The sequence below is a fragment of the Chanodichthys erythropterus genome, chromosome 8, assembly GCF_024489055.1.
Source record: "Chanodichthys erythropterus isolate Z2021 chromosome 8, ASM2448905v1, whole genome shotgun sequence".
Lineage (NCBI taxonomy): Eukaryota > Metazoa > Chordata > Actinopteri > Cypriniformes > Xenocyprididae > Chanodichthys > Chanodichthys erythropterus.
The window spans coordinates 9,472,376-9,494,517 of NC_090228.1; the positions used below are offsets into that span (position 1 = coordinate 9,472,376).

Below are 22,142 nucleotides of genomic sequence, written 5' to 3' on the forward strand. Positions count from 1 at the left end.
AAATTTACATAAACATATAATTAACAGTAAATAAGCTATATAGTTAAGGAACTGTGAACATTGGAAAACATTCCTGAGGTAAATTATGTGACATATTGTTCACAAGCTGTTTTATTGACATCTTTCGGTGGTTGAAATACAAATAAAGTGATTACATGAGACATGATATATGATAAGTTGTACTATGTTTCTCAACTTTGAGCTGATGTGATCATTCATATCATATTTTTGCTTATTTGAGTTTGGGAGGCTAAGTAAGTTTTTTTATATCTCCCAAATCTACAAATGCACCACATATAGATCCCTGCTGCTTATTACTCTCTTAAGATTCACACGGGAAGAACTGATACAGTGACATAAACATGCAGCTTTGTGGTTTGGAGGTTGGTAAAGTCTCATCTACAGATTCCTCTGATAACACATCAACTACCAGAAACATTAATAGTTACACAACAATCTGACTTTCTTAGAGAAGAGACTTTCATTAAAGGGTTATTGCCCCCAAAAATGAACATTCGGTCATTAATTACTCACCCTTGTGTCGTTCCACACCTGTAAGACCTTTGTTCATCTTCGGAACACAAATTAAGATATTTTTGATGAAATCTGAGAGGTATCTGACTCGTCCATAGACATAAATTTAACCACCACTTTCAAGGTCCAGAAAGGTACTAAAGACATCATTACAATAGTCCATGTGACTTCAGTGGTTCAACCTTAATTTTGTGAAGTGATGAGAATACTTTTTGTGTGCAAATACAAAACAAAAATAACGACTTTATTCAAAATATTTTAGCGAGAATGACGATTGATGCACGCTTAACTTGGATATTATGGAAGACACTGCTGGATTTTGTGGTCGAACGGTCTGTTGTCCAGTTTGAAAAGATCCAATGATAATATCTTAACCGCAGATGCAGGAGGTGTTGATGTCATGTGAAGGATCTTCAAACAATTACCACTGTATATGAAGGATATAATTTGAGGAAAACGGTAAGATTTGCACGTTTCCTTTTTAAAATACTTCAGTAAAGCGCCGAGACAGACAATTGTATTTACACTGCAATAAATAAGTAGGCATATCCGTTTACACTAAAAAATATAGCCTATAAACTTCCTAAAAGACATGTTCACCTTATCAGCAAAACTGCATAAATTTGATTCTAATTGTTTAAAACAATTAAAATACTATTTGGAAATGAATTATTCGACTCTATTCTAAAACCTTTATCTTAAGTATTTAATACAATTTTATTTGTATGCATATTTTGATATATTTATTCTAAAACATAAGAATATTGGATGATTTTTAGCAATGTAATGTGTATGGCACAAAACCATTTTGTCACATGGATGGGAATATGCATGGAAATGATATGCAGATGAGGTTATGCATAGTAAAACAGGCATAGGCATCATAAGCTCCATATATGGTGATTTCGGGGAGGAGACAGGGTGGAGATGCACGTACGCACAATCTTCCACTGACTGGGATTTATAAAGGGATTTGTGCGCAGGATCTGGCGTACGCATGGTTTTATAAATCTTTTTTTTTTTTGGATGAAATCTATGCAAAGTTTTATAAATGAGACCCCTGGACTGCAGGCAGGCCAATTCAGCACCGGGCTCTTCTACAATGAAGCCATGCTGTTGTAATAGCTGCAGTATGTGGTTTTGCACTGTCCTGCTGAAATACACAAGGCCTTCCCTGAAATAGGCTAGACGTCGTCTGGAGGGGAGCATATGTTGCTCTAAAACCTGTATATACCTTTCAGTAGGGATGCACCGATACCAATCTCAAGTATTTGTACTCATACTCATAAAAATACCCCTGATACCAAAGACCGATACCTCAAGTGACGTAACTGACAGAATTTTCCGAGGCAACAGTGGCAGCAGCAGCAGAAACAATATCAGCCTCAGAGGTGTGGACAACACACACTTTGCAAACTACATGCTTTCGTTATCGATTAGTGAAGGCAGATAGGCGAAATCGCGCTGAATGACACGTACCAGAAGCTCTCTCTCTCAGTTCTCTCAGACAGTACGATCAGTTCTCCTCGTGCCTGAATGGTCAAATGCACACATAGTTGTCAAAATGTCGTGTTGAGTATCTCACGTAAATACAGTCGGTTAAAGCTTAAGTGGACAAACATTTGGGTAAAAACAGTATATGTGTCAGTATCCATGTATCCATCCATTCGGTCCTAAAGGGAACGTAGCCTATATTTGTCATTAATGTTAATTAATTAATGTTAATGTTAAAACAACAAAATATGTTAAATAAATGTATACATGGTAAATAAACCTACTGTATCTGAAAAACAAGTTTATTTAATTTTATCTCTATAGTATTTGTTGTATTGTTTGTAGTTTTTTTCATATAACAACAACAATATATTGGCAATTATGCCCTTAAAAACATTTTGTTCTTTAAGTTTGTGACAAGCATCTAAAAATGATTACTTTTTTCATTAGAGTAATTATAAAGATGCTGTCCAACATTCATTAGTCTCACTGTGTTGTGCTTGGAAAACTGCAACATCAAAAAAAAAAAGAGAGACAGGGAAATTAATAAATGTATAGGTATAGGTATCGGCGAGTACTAGAAAAAAGTATCGGTATTCGTACTCGGTCCTTAAAAAATGGTATCAGTGCATCCCTAATGTAACACGGTTCGTAGATATGGGAAGAAGGAGGCGGGAACCGGCGAACGTTCAAACAAACTTTAATCTCAAAATAAACAAACAAAACGAAAGTAATGCCGGCAGACCCTCGCGGACGTCTGCCGGCCACACAAACATAATAAAACATAAAATAATATCCAGGCCTGGTCCTCTCTCGTCCTCCACGGTAGTCGCTCCTCCTTTTATGCTCCCGGAGCTCCTCCGTGAGGGACTCAAGGCCGGTGCGCCTCCCAGGTGAAGCTCATTAACACTCGCGCCCTGGTCGCCACACCTACCTTTCAGCATTCATAGTGCCTTCCAAAACATGCAAGCTACCCATACTGTATGCACTTATGCACCCCATACCATCAGAAATGCTGGCTTTTGAACTGAATGTTGATAACACACTGGAAGGTCTCCCTCCTCTTTAGCCCGGAGGTGTCTGTGATTTCCAACAAGAATGTCAAATTTGGACTCGTCTGACCATAGAACACTTTTCCACTTTGAAACAGTCCATTTTACATCTCTGGATCTCTCCTACCTCTCCTTACTACTCTTTTCAGCTGAATCAGCATACGCAGTGACACTAAGAGCAGTAAGAGCAAAACTCCCAGTACAATCACAAGCACAGAGAGAGACGGAGGAGTTTGTGTAGGAGAGACTGATGTTGAGCTCACTGTCTGAGAAACTGGAAGAGAAGATGATGTTGTTCTGGCAGGAGTAGTGAACACTGACCAGTCTGACAAATCTGTTAAAACAGACACAGACACATTCACAATCATGCAGATATTATTATCACTAAAATGATGTAAAAATGACTAATATTGCTCAGTGTTTTCTGTGACCTGCACAGGTGAGTCCAGCGTGATCGTTGTTGGAGCAGTCAGTGTGGTTCTTCAGGGAGAGAGGACAGTCCCACAGGTGAATCTCATTCCCTCTGCACTCGACTCTGTTCAGCCACACAACACCTTCACCAGCACCAAAGACTGAATTCCCATCAGCCCTCAGTGCTGCTCCACAACCCAGCTGTCTGCAGACCACCTGAGCATCGCTGATGTCCCACAGATCATCACAGACTGAGCCCCACACAGCGTTATGATACACCTCCAGCCTCCCAGAGCACCGGCCCTCCCCTCCACTCAGTCTGAGAGGAAGACGCTCTAAAATCACACACATCAACATCACTGACCAGCTTCAGCTCACCTTTCACAACAAAACGCACAATGAAACTGAACAAAGATGGCTTTAAATGTATGATAAGATTTTTGAATTTGATTATGATTTTAAATGCAAATTGTTTCGTTATAAATTCTTATTTCAATAATTCATAATGAAAAAAAAACTGGCTTACATTAACAAAAATGTAACAAACTTATTTTCATAAAACTTACTTGAACACTGTCTCTGGTGAGGAGATGGTGAGGTAGAACATGTCAGACGACTCTGAGGAGATTCATAACTTTTCTCCACTGAGATTATAAAATGAAGAGAACTGAATTTTAGGATACAAGAGTCACAACATCTCTCACTGAAACAAATCATCTATGTAAAAACAATTTAAACCTCATAAATAATTTAAGGCTCTTTCCATTAGTTTGATTTTCAGAAACAGTTTACTCTCATTATATATAAACTTGTTTAAAGAAAAATGACAACTCAGACCATATTAAATCATTTAAATATAATCTCACTTGAGCAGGTGATTTTGGCCACTTCATCTTCATTACAGTAGTTCTGTCCCCAGGGTGAAGATGGACACTGCCACAGATTTGAATCATGTGGTCGACATTTCACTTCATCCAGCCAGTTAGGAGCTGATTTCACTCTTGGTGTAGAATCAGACAAAACACCAGATCTTCCACAGTTCAGCTCTTGACAGATCAGACTTGCTGTGTCTCTTTCCATCTGGTTCCAGCACACATTTCCCCAGGATCCATTGTAGAAAACCTCCACATTCCCTTCACAGCCCTCAGTTAACCTGATCTCTTTAAACTCTAGATAGGGGGAAAATGAGCACCAATGAATTTAAAGAATGTAACTATTTCATTTTTCAGCTCCTTAACAGTTCCACTAACAATTTTTTAGTGCTTTTAAGGAATAGATATTTGAAACAACTTCCAAATGATGAGACAATTTCAATAATATATACATATAAACAAGTTGTAAAATGCATAAAATGCATGTCTTTGATTCACTAAAACAGCTGAAAACTCATCTCTTTCGTGAGCTCTTAACCTCATCATAAAAAAAACTTCTTATTCTTATCCTTTCACTTCCTCTAATCCCTCTCTATTGTAGCTTATGATACTCTGAGCAATGCCTATAACTTGTATTGTGAGCACTTCTTGTCTATTTGCCTCGTCATGACGACTCACTTGTTGTATTCCTCACTTGTAAGTCGCTTTGGATATAAGCGTCTGCCAAATGAATAAATGTTCATTAGAATCATCCATTTAGGAATTAGACCACAATAGTCATGCTGTGTGTTTCAGCAGAGCTGTTGAGGAGCCAAGAAGAGGAAACATACTGTTTCGATATTGTATTTTGTCTGGTGCTGGGCAACAAAATCGATTTTTCGATGACGAAACTACATCTTAATAAGTATCACTTCTCAGTTGATTAACACTGCTGTTAACCCTCTGGAGTCTGATTTGGGGCCCTGGAGAAGTTTTGACATGCCTTGCCATTTGTGATTTTTTCAGTTGTTCTAAGACATATTAATGGCAAAAGTGTCATTACACTGTATTCAGCACAAACTAGGCTACCATAATATGTGAGCAACATGAATGTACATGTTTGTATTTTTTAAGGAATAACATTTATGCATGGTTATTGATAAAAAACAAAAAACTTAAGTCACTGAAATAATGCCAAAAAACTAATATTAAATCTGTGTTCACAAGACTTCTGTGTATTGGAGGTTGTAGACTAGAATTTTTTCCTTCAAAATGATGTAAAATTATCCTGCCTACTCGTTCATATAAAAAAATATATTAATTAAAATTTTGTAAGACACTTTTTGTCAAGAAACACAATATGCATGGAGGTGTGAATCTTCATGAATAATGCTGTGATTCACATCTAAGAAGACAGAAGATCCGCATAATGACCTGCATAATGACTCTGGAGTCGGGAAACGCAATACCTGGATACCTCTAACCATCAGTCCCATATGTAAGCTATTAAATGTTATTATTGAAATTATTGTTTACTGTTTACCTGAGCACACGACTCCTACATCCTGCTTGTGTTGACAGTCATGTTTTCCCCAGCCTGGAGAAAAGCAGCTCCACAGGGATGTTTCATTCCCCTTACACTCCACCTCATCCAGCCATATGGGTCCAGAACCAGGACCAAACCAGGCTGGTACCTGCTGGTTACTGAGGGCCACTCCACACTGCAGCTGTCTGCACACCACATGGGCATCTTTAATATCCCAGGAGTCATCACACACTGTCCCCCATGAGCCGCTGTGAAAAACCTCCAGCCTCCCTGCACAGTCTCCCCCAGAACCCACCAGCCTGATGGACCCGTGACCTGATATTCAGAGAAAGAGAAACACATTAGTGATCACTAACAACTGAAGAATCTGCCCAGATGTTGCTCTTCTCACCATGGCAGGTGATTGACAGCTGTTGTGTGGAGCTGCAGTTGAGAGTTTGTGGAGAGCTGCAGTTCCCCAGATGAGCTTCACTCCCAGAGCACTGGAAGCCCGTCACACACTCATGACTGTGTTCAGGACTGGATGAAGAGGAGCCAAAGAAGTTCAGCACAGAGCCACAGCCCAGCTGTCTGCAGACCACAGAGGATTCAGTGAGACTCCAGGAGTCCAGCAGAACTCTCCTCCAGACCTGATGGATGGAAACTTCCACCTCCCCCTCACACTGTCTCTCTCCAGACAACCGCACCAGACCATCATGAACAGCCAGAGAGGAACCTTAAGAGAAGATCTTATGTTTTACTAAAATAAGTATTGTGTTAGAATATAGTGAAATAGTGTTTATATATTATACAGAGAGTTTTTGGTACCATAATGCCCTCAGTGTCAAGAAAGTTTACCAGAGCAGATGACTCCAACATCTCGTCTATGAGAACATTCAGCTCGACTCCATGAAGAGATGGAACATTCTGAGAGTTTTGTTTCATTCCCGTCACAATCAAACACATCAGCCCAGATTTCACCACTTCCCTCTCCAAACCAGTCGGATCCCACAACAGACACAGCAATCCCACAATTCAGCTGTCTACAGAGGACATTGGCAGCTCTCATATCCCAGCATGCATCACACACTGTGCCCCATTTACTGAAGTACTGATGCTCAACTCGACCAGAACAGATGTCAGGACCATTGACCAGTCTGAGATCAGTGTAACCTGGAAAAAGAAAAAGACAGTCAAAGCTTAATGAAACAGATTCAATAATTACATTTTAGTATTTAACAAATGGGTTCAGATTTCTCAACTGACAGGATAGATATTGACATTTTACCAGAACATATCAGTCCCACATTGTTTTCTTGAGAACACAGAATGTCTTGTGAAGTTGGACACAATCGAATGAGTGATTCATTTCCTCTGCACTGAATCTCTTGTGTCCACATCTGAGCATCTCCTTTGCCAAAAGCATCTTCTCCCAGCACCTGTACAGGAATCCCACAGTCCAGCTCTCTACACACAACCTCTGCATCCTGCTGGTCAAAGGCAGCAGCACACACTGTGTACCATGTGTTCCCCTGAAGAACCTCTAATCTCCCAGAGCACAGGTGAGTTCCATCAGCAAGTCTTGTAAATTGTCCATAGTTTATGGTTTCTGATAAAACACATAAAAACACTTTAATTAGAATCATATTGAGTGAATCTGTCTTACTGTGACTGTTACAAACAAACAAAACCTGTGACTGATTAAACCTTTCCTTCAATTTAATTAATAATGAAAATAGTAAACTGTGTCATCTCAAATGACAATTTAACAATTAGTCATAAGTTCATAGTTTATAAATGGCTTCTAATTTTGTTTATTATTTTGCATATTGTGTTAATAGAAGAAATGGTGATAGGTGATGCAACAATGAGGTGTATGAAACTGCTTACGTGAGCATCTGACTCCAGCATCAGAGTTATGATCGCCACAATAGCTGTCATGTTTACCCCATCCTCTTGATTCACAGTCCTTCAGTGTTGACTCTGATCCTCTACACTGCACTTCATCCATCCAGATTTTTCCTGATCCTCGTCCAAAGTGAGAATATCCTTGTAAAGCTTCTCCACATCCCATCTCTCTACACACCACTGCAGCATCAGTCATATCCCAACTATTACCGCACACTGTTCCCCACTGACCATCATGAAGAACCTCCACTCGACCAGCACAGCGACTGTCACCATTCACAAGCCTCACATATTGATCTGCCCATAAGAGAAACATCAATAAATTAGGATACATCAATACAATAATAACCTTACAGAAATTATAAAAGTGACATATAACTGCATAATCACATGTCAATAAACTTAAAATAAATGTAAATTAATTTATCCAATAGCTATAGCATGCTTTATAAATAAAAAATAAAAAAGATCTGACTCTGAGTGTAGTACTTACAAGCTGTAATAAGAGTAACCACTGAAGACAGTAAAATAAGTGTCAGACAGCTCTCCATCCCCCTTTGTTTGCATAAAAGACTAATAAATTCGGTACTAAAGTTCCTCCTTCTGCTCCCTCAACCACACTGAAGAAACTGGCTCCTGTCAGTCCCCTAAAGAGAGAGAGACTCTCACAGCTGCCAATGACACTCACTGTTACCTTATTAGACACAACAGAGGAAACAGTGGCGTGCACAGACCTCCGTGAGGGCAGGGGCAGGGGCGGGGTGGGGGTAGGTTAGAGCCTCGGTAGAAATCGCGTTCTGGGGGAGAAGAAATGGAAACGCGGGGGCACCGCGATGTGACCGCAAAGAGCACTTTCACTTTCGCGATCAAAGGGGCTCAAACCCCTCTCCCCCTGTGCACGCCACTGAGAGGAAATCATCAAACACATTCAGTGACAAATCAGAAAGCAGCATTTTTATTTTCTCCATATATATCAATAAAGTGTGAGCGCTGATGAGCGGGACTCCTCCTCCAGCGTGAAGAGACACTTCACTGAGGACAGACTCGTGTCAGTCATATGTCAGCGTGGAGATAAAGTCACACTAAACTTAAAGAGATTGAGAGAGAAACACTGCAGGTTATATTCAGCATCAAAGCCTGGATCTGCACACACAACATACAACACTGATGACTGACTGATCACTCTATTTTTCTAAATTATACTGAATTGAACATTTTAAAGTTATTTTGTAGTGGATTTTACACTGTTATGATGTTCTAACCAAGTGCACAATTAACAGTAAGTTAATACGTTATAAAATGAACAGGACTCAGACAAGATTTGTAAATATAAATTGGTTTATATTCCAAAAATATAGTTTTAGAATTTAATTAGGAAATGTGTAGTTGTAGATGTGTTCAATACTGAAATGAGTAATTAATCCAGCAGATGGCAGCAAAACACTTCTTATTGTAAGGAAGAGCAGACAAGAGTCTTGTCCTTGTGTCACTATATGAGAGATGGGGTAAAAGGCCCACAGTATTCATACAAATACTTTAGCTAAAATAGTATGTTTTTAATAATGTCTAGGTTAATACTTGTTGAAAAGAATCACTTTAGCAAAATTTGTACTATGTTCTGTTTATTTTGATAAATAAAATAATTAATTATTGTTCAATAAATATAGGCTACTGTCATTAAAATAGGCCTATGTTAATATAAAAATATATTTTATAAAAATACAGAAACATAATTACTTTAAAAAGTATAGATTCTGAAAACATTGAATGATATTCCATAATATTAATATAGATTTACAGTAAGCTAGTAACAACAAATTATATTTGATTATGATATGATTAATATTAATCGCGGAGTAAGTTGTAACACACGTGGTTTAAATACTTCCACACACGGTAGCATGAAGAAACTTAGCGTATTTACTATTGCCATATCGAAGGATCTTGACAAGCGCTGCTGCTCGCGAGCTTTTTTATTTATTTATTTTTTATAACTACTCCTCAGCATTCATGTAGGCTAGTGTAAATACAACAGTTACATCAATTAGATGATAGCCTAGTCCGCGGCCACAACCCCGTGCTAATGGTACAGCCCACGGCGCAAATTACAAGACAAAAAAAATAATAATGGAAAAATAGAAAATAGGTTAGATTTCATTTATTCAAATGATTGATTGTAGGCTATAGAACTAGAGAGCTCTCTAATTCAACTGTTACTAAGAACTGAATTACAGAGCTCTTTAATTGGAATTCTTAATAGTAAGAATGCAGTTGTAAAGCTCTGTAATTGCATTCTTAGTAAAAACATAATTGTAAATTGTATTCAGTAGGCCTACAACTTCATTATGATAATTACACCTCATGCATATTCACAAAATGGCGACTGCACTTCCAGGTTGTTCAGTCAAGACGTTTTTAATGATGAATAGCAATGTATGTCATATATATATTTAATCTTATGTTGATTAAAATCATTATAAAATTATCTTTACAGAGAAGAAATAGAGTACAATGGGGCTAAATATACCGGGGTACGTACAACAAGGCACATTTGACGTTATTTTCTTTTAAAAAACAGATGTGTCATTTTCGTCGTCAGGATGGATCAGTAACATCAAATCCAGATGAATTGAGAAAGATAACGTGAGACTTTTATAAACAGTGCTGAGAGCTGTGATGATTTGCTTAAGGAATGACCTCAGCTTGCTGAACAAAAAAGGCACTGGACACTTTAATTAAAGAACGTACAGAAGCAATTCATCAGTTACATATTGGCTTCTCCAGGTATTGATAGATTACCTGTAGACTTTTATCAACAATTCTCAGATATAATAGGACAATTTTTTTATGAAGCATTGTTAGACTGCATTAGAAGCAAAACTCTTCCCATAAGTTGTAGTCTCGTCTCTGCTTCCAAAAAAAGGGACAAAAACTAGAGACCAATATCTACTGACTATAAAATATTTTCTAAAATGTTTATCAAAACACATTAATGTTCATAATGATCAAACATATTGCATACCTGAAAGATCTATAATGGATAATCTTTTTTATTACAGGATATAATTAATTATAATCACATTAATCATGTTAATTTTGGAGTTCTGTCACTGATCAGGAAAAAGCATTTGATCGAGTTAATCATAAATATCTTTTTAATGTATGAAGGTGTTTTGGGTTTTGTGACAGATTTATATCTTACATTCCATCATTATATTGTAATGTTTCTGTTATGGTCAAGGCAGGTGGTTGATTATTTAAACCAAAACCTGTGTCGAGAGGCATTGTGCAAGGACATCCACTTTACAGGCAATAGTTTGGTTATTGAACCTTTGTTGTGCAGAGTGAGGAGGAATCTTAAAGGAATTGTAATTAATTCAAATGATAATTTTTAATTATTTTTATCAGCAAATGCAGACAAAATAACTGTTTTATTACAAGTCAAGAAGATATTACAATCTTAAACTGTTGGAATATATGAAAAAGTTAATTGGTCAAAAAGCAAAGCTTTTATTATTGGTAGGTGGGAAGGAAACTCCTGGGTGGGCTATGGTGGAGACAGGATGGATTGAAAACATTAGGAGAATGACTAAATTCAAAAGAAAAATTGGGAGGGTCTGCTGGAGAAGGTGTCTGCTAAATGGAAATAGCTATTACCACAATTTTCCTATAGAGGGCGTGTGTGTGTGTGTGTGTGTGTGTGTGTGTGTGTGTGTGTGTGTGTGTGTGTGTGTGTGTGTGTAACTAAAATGTCAAAAAAAAGCATTTAGCTGTTTCATTACAGAATGATTTCAAATAACATAAAACCTGAGATTTCACACAGAATTATCACTCTTGACTCTTGAATGTTCAAATGTGTTGAGCAGAGGCAGTGGGTGTGGTCATTCAGTCATTCAGCCCCTCCCTCATTTATTGAGTCCTCCCCCACATCGTCATAATCTGTTTTTTAAAAAACAAAACATTAAATTATTTAACATCTTAAATAAAAAAAATTAAGTCATGAATATTTAAAATGTTATAAACATGGAAAAATATTAGAATATTAAAAAAAAAAAAAAAAAGTGTTAGAATATAGAGAACAAAAATGTTACAATAACTTACCCGACAGGTTTCTCATATCTTCAGTGACACTCATCACATCATCATACTCCTCCTGAACTCCTTCTGATCAACAGAAATGACATAAAAATGTCACACTAATTTATAAAACACTTTTTCTCATTTATTAGGTCCCTTATTCCCTTTAATGATTATTTGATTACACATATGTCAAACTCTCATGTAATCATATATGTTAAAGGGATACTCCACCGTTTTTTCATATGAAACTATGTTATTCCCTTAACTAAGACGAGTTGATACCAAGCAGCAACCTCCCCCTTTCTCTCGTGAAGCCAATACGGAAGTAACTTAAACTGCGATTCATCGACTGGCCGCTAGGGACAGGCTCCAAAAGAGAGCAGAATCTCATAGAGTCCCATGTTAAATTGGCCAAGTTTATAGCAGAAAAAAACATGTTTACAAGTTGGTTCAAGTTGTGGTTTTGGTCTATACTGCTATTTTTGCCCTTCATGAAAACTCTGAGGGGGGTGAATGTTTTTATAACTTATCCGTTTAAATTATATTAAGCCTTAAAGTTCTGCATAATTAAGGGCGTGGTCACTTGAGTGACAGGTAGATTGCGCTGCTGTCTGTGAGCCGTCATGTTACCTCAGCTGTCGCTGAATTTGGCATCTCAGCCGTTTTTGTGCTTTTTTTTCTCTTTTGTTTTATACAATTATAAAATATGGCTTGCTGCATAATATTCGAGACTGATGTGTGTCTGTGTAGATGTGCATGCATGAGGAAGAGACACAGAACACGTTGTTGGATCGTGGCATTGGCCTAAAGTTTTGGTAGTGAGATTTACTACAATGACAATGGCGGGAGGATATCAAAATCCGACAGCACTGCTTGGATATTATAACTAAAACTGCTGCACTATTTTGAAAAAAATATACTTTGGACACAGGCTCATTTGTTTGTTAGATACGATCGTATAAAGTTTTACAAGATAAAGGCTGTTCAGATTGCATCCTTTCTTGAAGAACGATGACAGAGAGCAGATCATTCAGAAGAAATGTGACATGTTTTTTTGTTTTGCAATGGACATTTATATTTTACCCAAGTGCCACAGATTGGATTCATCTCGCGATCTCTATTTCATTATAAAGGTATGAAGTCCCATTTGATTTTCCATGTTGTTATTTGCACACCCAACACTACTGGTGTTGGAGGATCTATATCTTAAAAACGCCGTAGATTGACAGTAAACCTTTAGAATGTTCTGATGATAAAACTTATCTTCATTATTATTTTAGATCGTATCTAAAATAGATATATAGCTGATTTGCCTGCTAACATGGTCACGTCAAGCTAGACGGGCGTGGTTTCAGCAACCAGTAATATCAGCTCAAACCACCTCCCCGCCTCTTTGCCCATTTTCAGTTATCCGGGAGTGACGTGCAGTGACGCGCAGCTAAGATGGCCGCAGCCTCATTTAGGCGTCAAAACCAGTGCCCAAGGAAGTCGACCGGAAGTTGAAGTCGGCCGAGTGCCGCCATCTTGTAGCAGAACTTCACTTGCGTTAGCATCCCCATTGACTCCCATTCATTTTGGCGTCACTTTGACAGTGAATAACTTTACATCTGAGGTGTTTAAAGACTCCATTTGTCCATTATTTATTTCCAAAGATACACGACAATGTATAAAGGGCTCCATTACCTTCTATGTTACATTATGGCCCCGTAGAAACAGTTTTTGTAAAAATAAGCTAACGATTGCGTCATAACCACTCGACTCACTGTCGCACAGTAGAGAAATTACCGTACAGACAGGACGAGAAGCTCGCAGGCAATCGGGGAGATTATCTTAATATGGCGTACTGGCGTTACATTTTAAAATACTATACAAAATAATTAATCAGAATACTTACTCCTGCTCACTCACGCCAAAGAACTCCCCGCTCAAGCTCGCCGTCTCTGCAAGATTAACGATGGCAGTTTGCACACACAGCTACTAGAAGATTTACATCTGTCAGACTGGTTGCGGACGTCATCAAGCTTAGTGTGAGTCTGCGCGTCAGAAACGGAAGTGCTAAAAATCGCTAAAAATGGGCTTCACTTGACTCAATTGAGTTCCAATGGGGTCGCTGTGTCCATTTCTTTTACTGTCTATGGTCAAAACTGCTGTTCAGAACTCTATGGGTGACGTCACGGACGCTACGTCCATATTTTTTTACAGTCTATGGTTGATACATACCTCTCTCGTCTCAGTGCGTGCACTAAATCGCTCTGTCTTACGGCGAAACTTTGTTAGCACTTAGCTTAGCCCAGTTCATTCAATAGGGGCCAAGCAGAGAAGCTACCAAACACATCCACGTTTTCACTATTTAAATACAGTTACTCGAGTAGTGTAACTCGACCTAGGACAGTGACACAAAACAAAACGTTGTGCTTTTCTAAGCGTGTAAAATGGATAACTACATTGTATGGCGGAATACCATAGCAAGTGCTCGGGAGCACTTTGACTTGGCGCAGTAATATCTTCACTCGTGAAAAGTCCTCTCACCGGCCCCCGCTCCCTCTCCTGTAAAAGTCACGACGGAAATGAGAGGGAAGATGAGAGCTTTCTTTTACTGTCTATGGATGAGAGGGAGCGGGGGCCGGTGAGAGTGAAGATAATATTAATGTGCCAAGTCAAAGTGCTCCCGAGCACTTGCTATGGTATTCCGCCATACAATATAGTTATCCATTTTACACGCCTTAGTGCACGCACTGAGACGAGAGAGGTATGTATCAACTCGTCCTTAGTAAAGGGAATAACATAGTTTAATATGAAAAAACGGTGGAGTATCCCTTTAAGGTGATAATGAAATGTAGTTCTTAATGCAACTTACATTTTCTATTGAACAAAGATTACAGGGAACACATATATCACAAAAATAAAACACTTAAGAAAACAGCAACTCCAGGTAAAGCAAAGAAATAAAGTACATTTTCAAACAAGATACAGTAAACAGACAGTCTACTAAAAAGAAAAAGTAATTCACAAAACATCTAAAGCAATAGAAATTAAACATACAATAAATAAATAAAAATAAGTAGAAATAAATAACAAGAAACTTAAAAAACATGTCTTGTGCAACTCACCTGTTACCTCTTGAGAGCTCTGTCCAATAATGATGACATCATCATAACTCTCTGGTGCCTCCACTACACATGAAAATATAAGCCAAAATATATAACTTTAAGACAGTTATTTAAAAAATATCATCTGTGACGAGCTTGAGCAGATGATTATTATGTATTTAAAAATTAAAAACACCTTTTTTAATATCAGAGTACTGTCCACTGGTGATGACATCATCATAACTTTCAGGTGTGTCATCTACAAAGTTAACACAATAGGCTCGTTTGAGATGAGCAAATTCTGCGCAGAACCGATCAACGGTGATCACCGCGAGATGCATGCCGGTTAGAAATGTGTCCGAGGGTGGTCCGCCTTGCTCTGACGTCATGCTGACGTGTGTCAAAAACCTCGCGAGGGCAAGGCGGCCTCATCGGATTCTGCAGTCGAGCAGTGACAGTGACAAATATTTTGTAAATGAGTCCCAGTTTGACCCTGGATTTGCAGATCGGGGACGGTGAGTAAAACTGCATCAAATGTCTGTGTTTTGTTGGCAGTCGGCGCTTAAGTGCATATAATGTAAACAACATGAACGTTTTTGTTCCCTTTTTATTTATACTGATGTCAAAGCTTGCAGACAATCGCTGTGTGTGCTCGTGACTCTTTAGCTCTGTCCACAGCACGCCTCCAGGAGCTCGTTTTTTTTTTTTTCGGAAAGAGTCTGTATTTGATTAAACTAAAGACTTTTCGGCAATATGAAGGATGCAATATTACTCTATAGATACTCAAGGTTAACTTGAGATTGGTGGAAACTGTGTGTGTTATGTACCCTTTAATATTGTTTTTTTTTTTTTTTTTAACTATAATATAATATCAGAACGGCACCTGTCTCACGATCTAGTCCATCAGTGATGACATCATCATATTCTCCCGGTGTGTTTTCCTTCATCTCTTCTGCAAAAACACAGAATATGTTTGGATACAAAAGCCAAAAATATGTTCTTGTTGCAGGTCATATTAATAATTTGGTAATGAATCATGTGATCAGTTTCAAAAGGTCACTGACCTTTCAGGCCACTGCTGTTGGTGATTTTTATATATTGTATATATATTTATATATTGATTTTTATATATTATATATTGATATTTTCATAATATACATTCTTGAACTCTTTTTCTAAAAAGGAGAACAGCATGTTAATATAGAAGTAAACAGCATGTTTAAATAGTATTGAGTCATTAGTCAAATAATTAATACAATTTGTTAATTACATTTATTTATTTAGGTTGAATTCAAATAAACTTTATTGAGTGGAATATGGAATGAATATACTTCAGCTCTCTAACCTGAGAGAAGCTCATCAGCATCTTCATACCCAGAATGCAGTTCTTCAGAGATGAGACTCCCTGTTAAAGGAGCAGAACAGTCAGAAACATGTTCATCATTACAAACAGACTGAATCCTCATTTCCTTTGGATCATAGAGCATTTTGTTACTGAAAACACAACACAAATATTAATTACTTACATTTTAAAAGCATTAGAGGCAGAAATCTCATGTTTTAGAGGCCTATTAGTAAACACACATGTATCCTCACATGAACCCATTCCTCACTGCCTTCCAGAAATACACACAGGAAGAGACAAACACACACACACACACACACACACACACACACACCTGCAGCTCTGTGGTTTTCTGCAGGAGGTTTAACAGGACTAATAATAGATGAACATCGAGTGTCTGACAGACTCTCTTATTAATTCATCATATTAAATAAGATTCAGGGCTCATGTCTCACCCCTCTGAGTGAAGTGATTGTGTCTGTGATGAATCTCCTCATAAACGGCCTCAGTCGTGCTCCTGTGTCTCCTCTTAGAGAGAGCTGTGAGTGTAGAGAGACAAATCTGCTGTCAGTTCACAACACATGACTGATCACACACTGAATAAGACACAATATGACAGTCTCTGGATCTCTCCTACCTCTCCTCATCACTCTGTTCTGCTGAATCAGTATAAGCAGTGGCACTAAGAGCAGGAAGAGCACAACTCCCAGTACAATCACAAGCACAGAGAGAGACGGAGGAGTTTGTGGACGAGAGACTGATGTTGAGCTCACTGTCTGAGAAACTGGAGGAGAAGATGATGTTGTTGTGGCAGGAGTAGAGGACACTGACAAATCTGTCAAATCTGTTGAAAAAGACACAAACACATTCAATATCATGCAAATAACAAATATTAGCACTAAAATTGTGTAAAAATGAATAATTTTCATCAGTGTTTTCTGTGACCTGCACAGGTGAGTCCAGCGTGCTCTTTGTTGGAGCAGTCAGTGTGGTTCTTCAGGGAGAGAGGACAGTCCCACAGGTGAATCTCATTCCCTCTGCACTCGACTCTGTTCAGCCACACAACACCTTCACCAGCACCAAAGACTGAATTCCCATCAGCCCTCAGTGCTGCTCCACAACCCAGCTGTCTGCAGACCACCTGAGCATCGCTGATGTCCCACAGATCATCACAGACTGAGCCCCACACAGCGTTATGATACACCTCCAGCCTCCCAGAGCACCGGCCCTCCCCTCCACTCAGTCTGAGAGGAACATGATCTAAATCACACACATCAACATCACTGACCAGCTTCAGCTCACCTTTCACAACAAAACACACTGAAACTGAACAAAGATGACTTATAATGTATGATTAGAATTATGAATTTGAACAGGAATTTCATAATTTATTAGGAAAACAGGCTTAAATTAACACTTTTAACATTTTTTTAATAAAAATAAACTTACTTGAACACTGTCTCTGGTGAGGAGATGATGAGTTTGAACACGTCAGAAGACTCTGAGGAGATTCACGAGTCTGTTCCTCTGAGATTAAATAGTTAGAAGTTCATTTATTACTTACTAGAAAAATTATTTAAAAAAAATCATATTGAAACAAATATGACCACTTCAAAATGTCTTAAGTCAGTTAAATACTATCTTACCAGAGCAGGTGATTTTGGCCACTTCATTATCACAGTCATTCGGTCCCCAGGCTGAAGATGGACACTGCCATAAAGTGAAATCATGACTTCGACAATTAAGTTTATCAAGCCAATTATGAGACTTCGGTCCTTTTGAATATCTGGGTTCACTGCCAGATCTTCCACAGTTCAGCTCTTGACAGATCAGACTCACTGTGTCTCTGTCCATCTTATTGTAACACACATTACCCCAGGATCCATTGTAGAAAACCTCCACATTCCCTTCACAGCCCTCAGTTAACCTGATCTCTTTAAACTCTAGATGGAAAAGGATGAGGATCAACCTGTTTACAAAAACTCTTTAATTTAAAGTGTTTTAGAGAAGGTATACTATATGTGCAATGCAATAATATCATCAGTCACATAGGTTATTGAAATGTTTAAAATATTGTCAAGTTATTATTTAACTTATTGTTTACCACTTACCTGAACACACGACTCCTACATCATCCTTGTGTTGACAGTCATGTTTTCCCCAGCCTGGAGAAGAGCAGCTCCACAGGGACGTCTCATTCCCCTCACACTCCACCTCATCCAGCCATATGGGTCCAGAACCAGGACCAAACCAGGCTGGTACCTGCTGGTTACTGAGGGCCACTCCACACTGCAGCTGTCTGCACACCACATGGGCATCTTTAATATCCCAGGAGTCATCACACACTGTCCCCCATGAGCCGCTGTGAAAAACCTCCAGCCTCCCTGCACAGTCTCCCCCAGAACCCACCAGCCTGATGGACCCGCGACCTGATATTCAGAGAAAGAGAAACACATTAGTGATCACTAACAACTGAAGAGTCTGCCCAGATGTTGCTCTTCTCACCAAGGCAGGTGATTGACAGCTGTTGTGTGGAGCTGCAGTTGAGAGTTTGTGGAGAGCTGCAGTTCCCCAGATGAGCTTCACTCCCAGAGCACTGGAAGCCCGTCACACACTCATGACTGTGTTCAGGACTGGATGAAGAGGAGCTGGAGAAGTTCAGCACAGAGCCACAGCCCAGCTGTCTGCAGACCACAGAGGATTCAGTGAGACTCCAGGAGTCCAGCAGAACTCTCCTCCAGACCTGATGGATGGAAACTTCCACCTCCCCCTCACACTGTCTCTCTCCAGACAACCGCACCAGACCGTCATGAACAGCCAGAGAGGAATCTGAGTGAAAGATGTGACACTTTATTAAGATATTTCTAGATAATTTGTAGCATTTTTTTTTCAATAAAATCCCCTCACTAGAGCAGATGACTCCAACATCTCGTCTATGAGAACATTCAGCTCGACTCCATGAAGAAATGGAACATTCTGAGAGTTTTGTTTCATTCCCGTCACAATCAAACACATCAGCCCAGATTTCACCACTTCCCTCTCCAAACCAGTCTGATCCCACAACAGACACAGCAATCCCACAATTCAGCTGTCTACAGAGGACACTGGCAGCTCTCATATCCCAGCATGCATCACACACTGTGCCCCATTTACTGAAGTACTGACGCTCAACTCGACCAGAACAGATGTCAGGACCATTGACCAGTCTGAGGTCAGTGTAACCTGGACAAAGAACAGAGTTTAGTTAAACAGTATGACAGATGCAAAAGATTTTTAAAAAAAAAAATTGTTTGTGATTATCTTGATAAGTGGAAAACTACTGCTCCATTACCAGAACATAACAGTCCAATGTCATTCTCATGTGTACAGTTGCATTTGATCGATGATGTTGGACACAAAGATATGTAAGACTCATTTCCTCTGCACTGAATCTCTTGTGTCCACATCTGAGCATCTCCTTTTCCAAAAGCATCTTCTCCCAGCACCTGTACAGGAGCCCCACAGTCCAGCTCTCTACACACAACCTCTGCATCCTGCTGGTCAAAGGCAGCAGCACACACTGAAACCCATGACCGATCATGAGGCACTTCTACTCTGCCAGAACAGCGGGAACCTCCAACCAGCCTGACTCCTTCAATAAAAAAAAGAAAATTTTAATGATATTTGCTTTACTTTTTGCCCTATTACTTTATAAATCTAAACAGTTTATTAGTTAATAGTTTCTGACCAGTTACATTTTGTCAGTTGTTAGCAGTTTGTTTCATGCATAAAATTCACACAATCTTCTTGCATTTTGTGTAAGAGTGAATGCATTTTTATTTAATAATAATAATAAATAAAAAAAGTAGACTTAATGCATCCAAAGCGTTATTAAAATGCATGTAGTCTACGAAATGCTCAATCTATTAATGATATATATATATATTTCATTCACAAATGTGATTGTCTGGAACAAAAAAATCCTGTTGCCCACAAAACGCTTTTTGTACATTATCTAGTAATTCAGATACATGGATACATTGAGTCACATGATACATTACTTCACTCAGGCAACCAAGCAACCACCTGACGTAACTCTGAATGTGGGGAGAAAAAAATTATTTATCCTGGAATTCTGTGGTAGAAAAGATTAATAATAATTATAGAATAAGCATATGAGCTTACCAGAGCAGATGACTCCAGCATCTTCAGTATGATTAGCTTTTACTCCCCACCCAAAGAATCTACAGTTCATCAATGTAGACTCTGATCCAGTACACTGTAAATTAGAAATCCAGATGTCTCCTGATCCTTCTCCAAAGTGAGCATTCTTTGGTGCACTTAAAGCTTCTCCACAGCCCAGCTCTCTACACACCACTGCAGCATCATGTATATCCCAGCTAACATCTTGCACTGTTCCCCACTGACCATCATGAAGAACCTCTACTCTACCAGCACAGGGACTGGGACCACCTATTATTCTCACTGTTTCTAAAGGTAAAAAGGGCACAGGAAAGATAGAAAAAAAGTAAAATAATAGTTTTACAATATTACTCAATGATTTTATGTCCATACTTGTATAGTTCACGTTGTTCTCCTACCAGCACATACAACGCTCACATCAGTGTCATAGGAACAATTGTGTGAAGGTGACGTTGGGCAGAGAGCAAACTGATACTCGTTTCCTCTGCACTTAATCTCTTGTTTCCACATCTGAGCGTCTCCTTTTCCAATAGCATCTTCTCCCAGCACCTGTACAGGAGCCCCACAGTCCAGCTCTCTACACACAACCTCTGCATCCTGCTGGTCAAAGGCAGCAGCACACACTGTGTACCATGTGTTCCCATGAGGAACCTCTAGTCTTCCAGAACAGCGTGAACCTCCAACCAGCCTGATGCCTGATATGATTATGATAAAAATGTGACTTGTGATTATGTTTATATATTAAAGGGGAAACCATGGAGTGTTGTTTTGCTTTAATATTTGTAGGAGATTCTTTTTAAACCGAGAATGAAATTGGCTGCAAATAAAAGCTGTTTTGAAATCTACAACATATTCTAAACTAGAGTAATTTCAAGGTCAAAGTGTGCCGTTGTTACAGTCTAGAGTAGCAGTTGAGGTCAGTGCTCATCCTACTCCATTTGGCACCCTAGGTGACTATTAGGGCGGGATGTAATAATATATTTTCACAATGTATAGTAATACAAAAATGAAACAATATGCATCATGCATAGTGATAATATGTATTGTATATGCACTAATTCACCCAAAATGAAAGTTTAGATATACTTAAATTATTGTCGAATATAAGTAAACCCAGAAGCTCAAATGTGTGACCTCCTATGTTTATTATTAATAATAAGTAAAAATAAGTAAAAAAATAAGTAATGTGTAAAAAAACACATTATTTAATAAAAATGCAATATTTAATATTTACAATATCTATATACAGTCAGTAACAGAGTACATGCATATGTGTCTAACATAATTCTGTACTTTAAGTTATGAATAATCCTGAATATTTTTAGTATTATTCTGGTGTCATCATTGCCCTGTGAATAGGTGAGAAGGACCAAGTACAAGCCTGTTCAAGACCATTCCTGATTTAATACCAAATGTAGCATTTTAATTAATAGTAGCCTACTGTTTGTTTACCATTTAGTCTCAGAAGTGATCATTTAAAAACTATATTAACTCTTTGATATCATGAGAATAGATAGCCATAGAATAGATAGTGGTCATGACTGATATAACATTGAGCCCATAGCTCAGTTCTGGTTAAACTGTGTTAAAAAACCCATTGGTCTGCACTATTTATGAACTTTGAACATTAATTTTAAATTCTACTTTAGTACACTGATACATACACCAAAT

General features: G+C 38.5%; 1 pseudogene; it reads right to left on the minus strand.

The window, feature by feature from the left end:
* The window catches only part of LOC137024524 (uncharacterized), a 59,579-nt pseudogene that overhangs the window by 12,383 nt on the left and 25,054 nt on the right, over positions 1 to 22,142 (minus strand).